General features: G+C 34.5%; 1 long non-coding RNA gene, 1 other non-coding gene and 1 pseudogene across 2 annotated transcripts; all 3 read left to right on the forward strand.

The window, feature by feature from the left end:
• The first annotated feature begins 1,738 nt into the window (after positions 1 to 1,738).
• On the forward strand, positions 1,739 to 10,072 carry LOC131544056 (interferon-induced protein 44-like; annotated as a pseudogene).
• Positions 10,073 to 10,703: 631 nt separating this feature from the next.
• LOC131547019 (uncharacterized) lies at positions 10,704 to 12,233 on the forward strand. Its single transcript, XR_009272827.1, has 4 exons — positions 10,704 to 10,837; positions 11,053 to 11,178; positions 11,638 to 11,696; positions 12,069 to 12,233. It is a non-coding gene; the product is annotated as an uncharacterized LOC131547019 (long non-coding RNA).
• On the forward strand, positions 11,234 to 11,319 carry LOC131550643 (small nucleolar RNA SNORD60). The gene has a single exon (XR_009273612.1). It is a non-coding gene; the product is annotated as a small nucleolar RNA SNORD60 (small nucleolar RNA).
• Positions 12,234 to 12,239: the final 6 nt, after the last annotated feature.

The raw sequence follows: 12,239 nt of genomic DNA on the forward strand, positions 1-12,239 counted from the left end.
CATGACTTATGTTATTATCCTTTGAATCACCTACAAACCTATTAAGGCCAATTCAGTTTATGTATTGATCTATCTGATCATGCACTATTTACTAAAGATCTGCAAATGACATATTCACTGTTGTTTATTGCTGGAATAATGTATCTGTGTGATGAAGAAGAATGAAGTGAAAAGTCAAGAACTTGAAATCTCTGTAGTCGTGCCACACCAGTAATACAGTAGTGACACCTTCTACAAACATTCAATGTCGCGTTTGATTCAGCACAATATGTACATTATTCTTGAAGACATTTATGCATTTAAGTGAAGTTATTAACGTAATTTCGGGAGGAGTACACCCATCTAATCTTCTAATTAATATCCGAGTATAAAAACAGCCTCTTACCATTTCCGTTTTTAGTTCTTTCGGCATCCCTCCACCTCCCCATGTCCTCCTTTATGCATATTTATTTCATTTAACCTTCTGTCTATAGGGGGGCTATCGGAGCTCAAGTAGTCTCTCTGAGCCCTCCATTGCAGACATCAAGCCAAATCCGTTTTCCACTAATGCTAAGATCATATGGGCACACGTACTTGTGAAATGAGTGTTAGTGTCTGCTCAGCCTGAATGAGAGTGTTTCAAGATGATGAAAACACAAATAAAATACAACAACAATGGAGAGTTGTTTTCTAATATTTCATGGCTGTTTGACATATTCTTGTTTGGCCAAACTTACCCAATGTTGCTTCTGTCGATTGCAGTCCTCCCATTGTTTATCTTCCTTTTTTATCTGTATGATAAAGCACCAACGTTATGTAAAATCAACAGAGAGGCAATAACTATAAGGAGAATAGCTATGAATGTGTTCTTCTTATGTTCTTCCGTGTGTGGCATCAGTAAAAATAATGAGGTGTATTTAAACCGCATTCAAGCTGTCATTTTCACTTTTAAACATGTTAGTACACGATAATGTCCTATTCACAAGGCACCAAAAGAGGCAATTGAGATGTTTTTTTAATTTTTTTATTTATAAATATCAAATAACCTGGAATAAATACATAAATGCATAAACATTAAAATATTAATAACTTATCTGAATCAAAAATTGGTAAATTGTAAAATTGGTAAATTCGAGACTCTAAATTCCTTAAGATCACTTAGGAATATTAAATTGTAGAAATGTGACGTGACTTGACTGGAGTGCTGAATTACAGGATGTGCAAACCAGTCCATCAGTTTTTCTTAAGGCACCTTTAAGTCTGACATGGCGTACATCCAGAGGACATTGTCAAAGCAATGGAGGGCCACATAAAGGAAAGATACAAAGTGAGACCTATTTACAGTTTACATTTACTAATATAAACATGAACTGGTTTTTCAAACGTCTTTATGATATTCCAAATATCTTGTAATTGAAAAGATTAAATATATTAGGAATAAGGCCAATGAACTAGGTGAGTATAAAAGGAAGAATGTCAGAGATTATCTGCATTATTTTTCATAGCAAATTCCCTATACCAAAGGCAAAATTTACTTAATGTCTTTGTCCCAAGGTTCATTATCTTTGTCTGGATGCATTGTTACAAACAGTAAAAAGCTCATTTAACAAAGTCATGTTTCAATGGCATCCTAATCTAGCCTTTGACATAATACTCATACAACCTGACCTCAGCTACATCACACAATCAATAAACATCTGTATTCATGGTCACATTCAACAGAAATTCCTCAGGTAATCATGACAAGGCCAGATAAAGCATGTCCACTGGTAAAAAAAGACTTAAGAAGATAAAAGAGAAGGTAATTGCATTTTTCTCATGTTAAAAATGTCCAAAAAAAAAATGTATTACATAATTAAACATGAACCCCATTGCTTCTACAGTTAGGTTTAAAAGTTTCAGTTTTTCCCGCATAATTACAAGGGGTACAACATGATCTCAAGATATTAAAACGTGACAATATTTTTCATCAGGGTGCAATTAATTAGAACCCTATATGTTCTATTTAAAGGGGTTTAATTAGAAGGTCATAAACAGCTTCAATCAAAAGATAAAAGCTCTTGCCTATGCACAGTCTTGAAGACTGAAGAGACTCATATGAAATCATACAGGAGAGATGCCAGTCAGTTGAGTTTGTGGCAAATTTTATTATAGTGATTGGATATTGCTCTGTCTTTTACTAAATAAAATAAGATTTCCTAAAAAATAGTCAATAGTAGTTGTTTTTCAGTGACACATGCAGGTTTCAAAGTTGTGTCCCCTTTTTTTGTCAACACCGTCAGACATTCATTAAAATGTGATAAAATCAGGGAATATCAGGGGCAGCTGTCACTCAAGGACCCCCTCGCCACAGTCCTCCTCTGCAGAGTACATCAGTGTCAGACAGGCTCTGGTCAGTTTATAGTTTTAGAATATTTTAAATCCTAATGTTAATATTTCCTGGTCACAACCATGATATGTCAACATAATCTGAGGAAAATATTTGAAATATTTAGATTATTTTATTCTCCTGAAGCAGGTTCTATTAGCATCTAGCATCAACATGAAAAAAATTGCTACTACATGAACTCTATTTGTTTTGTGAAAGAAATGGCAAATTTGTCAACACCGTCAGATGTCACCATAAGATTTTGTGTTCCAATGATATCTCAAAATACTTAAATGTGACTCTTGAATAAAAGCTTTATAAACAATAACATACTCACTGTTTGTTGTGTTTGTTTTAATACAGTAATTGATTGATTCAATTTATTTGATAGTTAAAATGACTACAAATTCAGGTTTTCGTCACCTCCGTCAGTTCATATTGTAAATATGAAAGTGTATTGATTATGACCTTAACACCAATGTCACTGTAAGAAGTGTTATAAAAATCTTTCTGTATAAATATCTGTATGTACTGTAGCTTTAATTATGTAATTTATTATAATGCTTTGTTAAGATAATTTCATTGCAACTTTCCCCAGATAGAAAGCAGCCTAAAAAGGGGACAAAAACAAAAACACCATTCAAAAGTTTCCTCAAAAATGACTTAAAAAGATAATCACTGTTGTGTATGTGCACTTGGATGGGATAAATGCAGAGCATAAATTCCAAATATGGTTTACCATACTTGCCCACATCATGTCACTTGAGACACAAAGGGTGCAAGACTGTCCCAGGTTTGAAAAATACCTTAACCCACGCTAAATCCACACTATGTCTAATACAGCTTTTTCTTCGTGCTTAGAACATGTTTTATTTTGGTTTTAATAATATAACCTTAAGAGAAGAGTACTATATTATAAATGTAATTTAAATTTTTGCAACATTTCATATTCATAAAAGTGTTTTTGGTTCTTGAAAAAGAAATTCAAATTTATATTAAAACCATTTTTTCATTCACATAATAAGAAAACTGTCTCCAGCTGTGAGTCCTTTAATATGTTTACATAATGTTTAGCCCACCCTCTAGCTGTATGTGTATTTTGTATATAGATTTTGCATTTGATATATTTTGTTTGTGTTTTCATGCATTTATGTACATTATTGTAATCCTAACTGTATACATTGACTGTGTTTGCTTTGTTGTTGAAGTTTAATAATAACAATTTAAAAAAAAACTTTTTGTTTCATGGAGAAACATCAAACTTTGTCAGACCATCACAGGCACACCCTTCACCAAAAACTCAAGCGCTGCACCTTTTACACCCCTAATAGGTACATATTAGTACCTTAGAGTAGTAATTCCTACCCTTAAGGTACTAATATGTAGGCCTACCTATTAGGGGTAAAAAAGGAACAAAGATGTCCTATTAAGGGTACTGTTCCATTGACAAGCTGTTGTACCCCAAAAGGTGCAGTTTTGGTCCATTTTTTTCTGTATATAGACAATACATGCACAACAATTTCTGAAACCACAGATAAGCCTATTATTTGTATGGCCATCACATAAAAAGGAGCCGTGGAAAATAATTAAAGGTTCTCTCTTGCACTGCACCTTCACTTCCCTTTCCTTCATTTTCCCCAATATCTCCGAGAAGTCTCTTCTGTTCACCAAGCCTGCATTTATTTAATCCAAAGTACAGCAAGATCAGTAATATTGTGAAATATTTTTACTATTTAAAATAACTGCTTTCTATTTGAATATATTTTAAACTGTAATTTATTTCTGTGAGCAAAGCTGAATTTTCAGAATAATTATTCCAGTCTTCAGTGTCACACCTTCAGAAATCATTCTAATATGCTGATTTGCTGTTCGGGAAACATTATTATTATTATTATCATCAATATTTAAACAGATGAGACATCAGGATTCTTTGATGAATAGAAAGATCCAAAGATCAGCATTTATCTGAAATAAAAAAAGCTTTTGTAAAATTATATATACACTAGGCTATACCAAAAGCTTGAAGTCAGAATAATTTTCAACATAATTTTTTTTTTTTGTGCAGCAAATCAGCATATTAGAATGATTTCTTAAGGATCACGTGACTGGAGTGATGCTGAAAATTCAGGTTTGAAATCACAGGAATAATTTTTTTTTTTAATATATATTCAACACTGTCAGATGTCACCATACGATTTTGTGCTCCAATGATATCTCAAAATACTTAAATGTGACTCTTGAATAAAAGCTTTATAAACAATAACATACTCACTGTTTGTTTTAATACAGTAATTGATTGATTCAATTTAATTGATAGTTAAAATGACTACAAATTCAGGTTTTCGTCACCACCGTCAGATGTGTCACCTCCGTCAGCTGAATATTTTGATAATATTCCATTATGATATTTTATATTTGTTGTGGAATTGTTGGTCACATGTGAAAGAGTAATCTGTCTGCTAACATGAGAATGTGTTTTGAAATGTTAAAAACATCTTGAATGCTGTTAAAGATAAAGTTGAAATTATATTACACAGTCCAAGGTAAAAAGCACATTTTGTTAAAAAAAGAGAAAAGTTGGGAGGTTGCATCAAAGCATAGCTCAGTAGCTTAATACATATAAGATACATAAATGTAGTTTCATTTGTCTGAGTACAAGGTTTTATTTTTTCAATTTTACACCCTGTTTTGTCCCACTTCTCAAGAATGACTGAGCCATTAAGACTCCATTGTTCCACATACTTTTGTGTAACAAATCAGCAAAGAATGTCAAGATCCTGGTAGCTGGACAAATTGGAGCAGGAAAGTCCAGCTTTAGTAACTCTGTCGATAGCGTCTTTCAAAGACGGATCACCTCTAGAGCGCTAATGCAGCTGACGGTTACAGTCATAGTTTCACACAAAGAGTAAGTTTGCCACCTACACACTCTTGCACATTGTAAGCGTTTTAGCTAATCGTATGAGGATTTCTTCAAAACTGTTCACAAATGTATTTGGTCTTGATTTGTAGCTCAAAGGATTCACCATCAGAAGTGGGAAAAAAACTTTGTCTTCAAGGACATCATGGGCTTGGAACCTGAAGTATTGGCTGGGTCGTAACAGAAGACATTGTCAATGCTGTATTTGGACATGTCAAGGATGGCTGTAAAGTAATAAAGCACTACATTAATTGTGTTGTGTGTAATTTGTAGGCCTATGTGTGTGTTGTATGTGACATTTAACATATTTTGCTGAATGTCATTTAACATACTTTGCTGAATCTTAGTTCAACCAGGAGCAGGCACTCAGTTATAATGCATGGTTTACGTCATCGCTGCGGATACAGTCCAATTCACACATGATCGTCTTATTGACAAGCTGAGCATCATCCACCAGAGACTCAGTGATAAGGGTAAAACTGACATTACATATGAGAGTGGGCGTAATGATAGGGGGATTGGTTTGTGTGACATGTTTTTCATCAAAATCAAAGAGAAGGTTGCAGCTGACACAGAAGTCCAGGGGATATTCTCCAAAATGGTGCTAAGATCACGTAGAGGAGACGTTATGGTGCCTAATTGTTGAATAAAAGTCATTATTTTTGTTTTATTTCCGGACAAAAAGTATTCTCGTCGCTTCATAACGTTACGATTGAAGCACTGATGGCAGATGGATTATTCTGAAGATGTTTTTCATTCTTTTCTGGACCTTGACAGTGTAATTTACTTGGCAGTCAATGGGACAGTCACAAGCCTCCCGGTTTTCATCCAAAATATCTTAAATTGTGTTCCGAAGACAAACTAAGCTTTTATGGGTTTGGAACGACATGGGGGGTAAGTGATTAATGACAAAATTTTCATTTTGGTGTGGAGTATCCCTTTAAACGTAAAATAAATAGCAAGATTCAGAAAAAAAAAATAGAAAAGTTATGTAAAATCAAGAAAAATAAATGTAAGATTCCACAGTATTTTTGCACACGTTAGGTTACTAATAAAATATAAGCATTTTTTTACGCACATTTAATAGCATTAAAACTATTAAATGACTGCCTGTAAATTACTGTGATGTAGTAACTGAATAATCCTATGCAATATTGCATTGTTTGTCTGTCTCATTAATACATGTATTTATACTGTCTACAGCACAAAGGATTAGGATATGTAAAGCAAATCAAAAAGTGTATTTCACCAACTTGATTCTCTTACCTGACTAGTATTTTATGGTTTAGCTTTCTTCACTATGAGCATGGTGGTTCTGTGACAAATTTTCTAGACAAGTAAAACTTTTGTCTTTGTTTTCTGTTTGAAATAAGATTATTTTGCTCACCCCATTGGCAGATTATTTTGCTTGTTTCAAGCAAAAACTCACTTAATTTTGACTTGTTTTTGCTGCTTGCTTGTTTTTACTTGTCTAGAAAATCCTTCTTGATTTAAGAATTTTTAGATATTTTGGCTGGAAACAAGACAAAATCTAAGTAAGAAAAGCATTTTTTTGCAGTGTGGTGGGCAATACAGGTGCTGAAGCACCTCAGGACGGGCTCTTTCAGACCTCAAAATGGCATTATTTCAAAGCAGCACAAGGCAAGCAATGGAGTTCAGGTAAATATAGGCTCAGATAAGAGCTGGCATCACAGAACACAGACACACTGTAAAACACATGAACCAAGCAAAGAGATGAGGGTGTAACTCCATATCACTATATTCCAAGTCTTCTATACCCAAAAAGTAGTTTTATGCTGAGAACATTTTGACCTCCACCCATTATGATCATGACAGATGACCTCTGAAACAACTGGAGAGGACATACATTTTCCTTTACTTTCCAATCTATCATTAAAATCTATTATTTAAAGTGAAACTGAAAGTTAGACCTGCATGTATAAATACAGCCTCTGATGAGAGCTGCCATCACATCACGCCTGTACATCCCAACAAGAACAAGTAGTAGATCTGTGATTATTCTTACTACTCTGTTCAATTTAAAAAGTTTTGTGTATTTCTGCAGTGTGGTGTGGTATTATTTTCTAAATGGGATTTGATTTATCAAAAGAGGTTCCAAAGATATTAACACAAAATGTTTCAAAACAAGAGACATCAACGACAAAAGCAGCACCAGAAGGTAAGTATTGCTATTTAATGAAATTTTATCTTTTTAAATTCATAAATTCGTAAAATGTATCTGTTTAACAAAACGACCTTGCAATATTCAGAATTCAAAGACTGCATTTAAAAAATGTTTGGATGCTGTGATCACTCCCAGGTGTCTGTTAGATTAAAATAAAAAGGCAAGGACTGAATTTTTGCAGTGTGGGCATACGATGTCCAAATAATATTGGTACATCACAAGAATGGGTAATGGGTGTGGTTCTGAAACAGAAGTAAGCAAATAAATAAAGATAATTATAGCCTATTCACAGAAGTTTTCTATGTATACTAATCTAATCTGATTGATGTAAACAACAGCACTGAACTGCGCTGTACATAGCCTATAACGTGCTGGCTGTTTCAAAGGGATGCAATTTCTTCCTCTCGAATCCACTTACATGACGTAATGTCTCTTAAGACTGTTGGCTAGAAGTCTGCTGCAGAGCTCGTCAGATGTGCGCAGATAAGGCACATAGCAGGATGCTCGCAACGCAAGCACCCTACTGAAACATAAATAGGACACCCATACGGACATCCGTGCGTGGTGGCCATTTAAGTGCTCAAAACAAGTGCGCAAGTGCACATACTGTAGTGTGCTATTTGGACCTCACTTATATGTTGTCCTAAGTTGGTGGTGGTCATGCATGTTATTGAGTTCATCCCACCTTTTCTTAGTAATTTTAATGGCATTACAAGAAACTACCAATTTATTGTTCAAATGAACTATTTATATCATAGGCGATGAGGACGCTGAAGATCTTGATGAAGATGTTTATTGCAGCATAGCAGTGACAAAGCACATGTATACCTTGGGTTCAACGGAGTCAGAATGAACCCAGAACATCCTTATACAGTTACAGTTTACTACCCTTCATGTAAATGAAGTTGCTATGTTGTAACAGCTGTAGTCTGTATGTTAATTAAGTTCTGACACCCGTTTGTCTGAGATTTCCATTCTACAATTGATCACCATTTGCTCAGGATGTGATCATCCCAAATGGTCTAGAAACAACATACCTGTTGACTTTCTTCTTCTCTATAATAATTAAGCCATTTTAGGAAATGAGCGTGATCAAACATATATTGCGGAGTGAAATCTGGGTCGGGGCAGACTATAGATTCTTACATCTATATGTTTTTATCTATATGTATTTTTTTTTTTTTTTCACAGAACTGGATAAAGAATGGAGGAAATTTAACTGGGGGTAAGCTGCATGTACAGAGGTTATGTAGACAAGTGCATTTCTACAGTATTATCAGTATCTTATCAGATAGTCTGTTCAAATATATGGTAAAGTTTATATTTGTAGAAAGCCCAGATAAAAGCTAAAATTATATTTAGGCGTACCTACTCAAAATTATACATTGTCTAATGCATATTAAGAAGATGAAGATAGGCTACTCCAAGACACTCATGTGGTGAAAATTAAAAGCCTTTAATTCCCTGAGCTAAATCATTAAAATAAAAAGTGTAAATCTACATTAGAGGATATATTTTATTATTTTTTTAAGAATATATTTGTTGTTTATTATTGTTTTTGTTGTTTTGAATTGTTTTTACATCGAAGGACATTGCGTGCAGGCTTTTGTTTCCTTTTACAAAATATCAAACTATATATGTAAATATAAAAAAAAATGCATTTTAAAAATTGTGGAAATTGACAAACATATCACATATCGGCTGAATAAAATACCTCCAAAAAATTATTCTCAAACAAAATGATCCAAATGATTTTTATATGGTCTCATATAACCTACAAATATATCTGAACGTGAACCAAATGACATTGTCAAAGCCATATATGGTCATGTGAGGGAGGGCTATAAAGTAATAAATTTTTATGAAAATAAACTACATTAATTTTATTTAAAATTAATATTTGAATATGTGCAATATCTCTCACATTTTCTTTATTTTGCCTTTATTTCACATAGTTTAGCGAGGAGAATTCAATTACAAGCGGCAATGAACATTACAATGAAACCCCTTCACTGTCTGATCAAGCATTCTGCCTGGTTTACATCATAGATGCAAATACACTCCAATTATGTAAGGATGAGATAATTGTCCAAAAGTTGAGGAAGATCCGCCAGGATATCAGTGATAATGGTAAAGAAAAAAAATGCATGATTTTTAGCTTAATTTTAAAGATCATATGAATATTTGATCTACATTTCAATAATCAAAGAAGTTCAAAGTTAATTCTAAGTGCTCTAAGTATATAATTCATTTAGACATTCTTTCTTGTTCTAGCCATTCCACAAGTGATTGTCATGACTAAAGTAGATGAAGCATGTCCACTGGTCAAAAACGATCTAAGGAAGATCTACACTAGCACGAGGATCAAAGAAATTGTAGGTCATTTAATCATCTATGCATGTTGTTTTCTAAGGTTTTACCAGCAATTTTGCATTCTGTTTCTGTCCAGATGGAGTTGTGCAGTGTCAAAGTGGGTGTGCCGTTGAGCCACATCTTTCCAGTGAAGAACTACCATGATGAGATTGACACAGATGATGATGTTGATGTTTTGATTCTCAAGGCATTTGATCAGATTGTGCGTTCTGCTAATGGAAGACTGAGGCGTGGTGCTTCCAACCTATGAGTTTTCAGGACAAAAACCACCTATACGAGTATTTAGGGCAAAATGAAAGTTAAATAACTAATAGTAGCCTATATCATCATCTGAATCAAGACAGGTTCCAACCATTTGACAACAGTAAAGTGACTATCACACAGTATTACAAATGAATACACAAATTAGCTGTGTCAGTGTGATTGACTTGAACACAATAAACACAACAACCACAAACTCAAAATTATGGTCAACTTTGTGCATCACCATATCTGGAAGTATAGGTTACCACTATGTTTTGCTCCAGCTTTTCCAGCATGTTGCTTCATGTTACAAAAGCTTCTGGTAAATACAAACAGATTTCCACGAAAAAGGCTGAATATAATAGTTATGTAATAGAAAATGTTATAGAATAAAAAGCCATATAAAGATATGGGACAAATGGCTAGAGAAGGTATGCTAGCATGCTATTCTGAATTCAACCTGTCTGCATGGAGATATTCCTGACAAAGAAATTGTATCTAAATTAAATCTTAATAAAAATAATTTCTTATTGGATACTTATTATTTTGGAGTCATGTTTGTATTTTATGCAAAGACTCAAGTCAACCAGCAGAGGGCATGCATGAGCTTTGAACGCATCTTTGATGCGCTGGTGGAGGTCACAAAGAAGACTTCTTATAAAAACCGTGGCACGAAGCTAGTTCCCCCTCTTTGTTCAGCGAACTTTTGTCTGGTGGAAATGTTGCAGTGCAACATGTCTTCTTCAGAAAGTTGCTTTGTGATTGCAAGCATGTAAGTACTCTTCTTTTGCTTTCAGTTTAGTACCTCAACGCTCGCTTAAGGCGGCAATGATAATGATTTAAGGATATCATTGTAAAGTTTTAGTACCGAGGTTTAAATATAAGGTTTTTGTTGCGTGTGATCTCGTTAAACTCTTAAATCTCCCGCCGGTTTTTCGTTTGAGGTGGGTTTACACATGTTAACTTCTCTTTATGTTCTGTTTGTAGAGTTTCCAGTCTGCCTCGTGATGGGTTTGCTGGAGCACGTGGCCTCGGATGATTTGCGCCATTGGCGCTTGTAAGTGTTACACACGTTATGAATCGCAATGAACGCGACGAAGAGCTAAGTTTGTGGTAAGTGAACTAAGTTTGGTCAACAAACTACGCTTTTATTTTGAATGAATGTTGGAGCCGCTGATGACTTCTAACACTTTTCTGACACCTCGTATGAACGCTGCATTACAGCAGCTGATTATAAATCCTAGTCTGAGGCTCTTTTGCTTGTCAAATGTGATTTTTGTGAGTGATACGGTGTTTTGTTGTTTGGGACGGTTTTGTACATTTGAGGCGTTTAGTTTAACTGGTTTAAGTCTTAAAACGTATTGTGTATTCTGCTGATTCTATAATTTGAGAATTAGGCTACCACATGATATACAAACGTGAATAAACCCCACTTTGTTTGAAATTTAAGTCCTTAAGATTAGCGCCTAGCTACCAGACATGGAAATTTATTGGTCAATATGTGGAAACTTTGACTTGTGCTTTGCATTTAAGGTATGATGCTTGTTACTAATGCTACTTTGTTTCTATCAGCTGTCGCCTATGGTAAGCATGAAGTTCCCAACTAGAAAGATGTTGTGGCCTCATAAGAGGTGAGACCCTTTCTCTTTCTACCCACAATTTTTTTGGGTGGTTAATTTCATTCCAGTAATCCCATGTTTATAATAAAACGTGTATATGCACGGACAACTTCAAATGTTGACTACCATGATAGCCTGGTAGTGACTATTTTTAGAGGGAGGTTGTGGTAATATTGTTTATAATGGCATAGGTTTGTACAACCACTGCAGTGATGAGAAACTGTTTGCTAAACTGATCCATGGTTAATGGATCTGATTGTAAACTCTCTCCCTGAGCTTTGATAAATACTGTACCAAAATGCGTCTGTGTACTGTGAGAGGCTGCATGGTCAACTTGATCTATACTTTTGTTGCACGTTTTATATCTTCGTCATTTGTTTTCAGGTGCAAGAAGTCCATTTGGTGTAGATTGGACCGCTCTCTGTGGCTTCATGTATGGCACTACTGCGCAAATGTGATGTTTAAACTCTGAATATAGTTACAGAATTTTGTATGCACTTTAGATGCATGGATGAGTGTCTTTCTCAATAAAAATGTGAACAACCTTCATTTGTG

This window comes from Onychostoma macrolepis, chromosome 01 (assembly GCF_012432095.1).
Source record: "Onychostoma macrolepis isolate SWU-2019 chromosome 01, ASM1243209v1, whole genome shotgun sequence".
Lineage (NCBI taxonomy): Eukaryota > Metazoa > Chordata > Actinopteri > Cypriniformes > Cyprinidae > Onychostoma > Onychostoma macrolepis.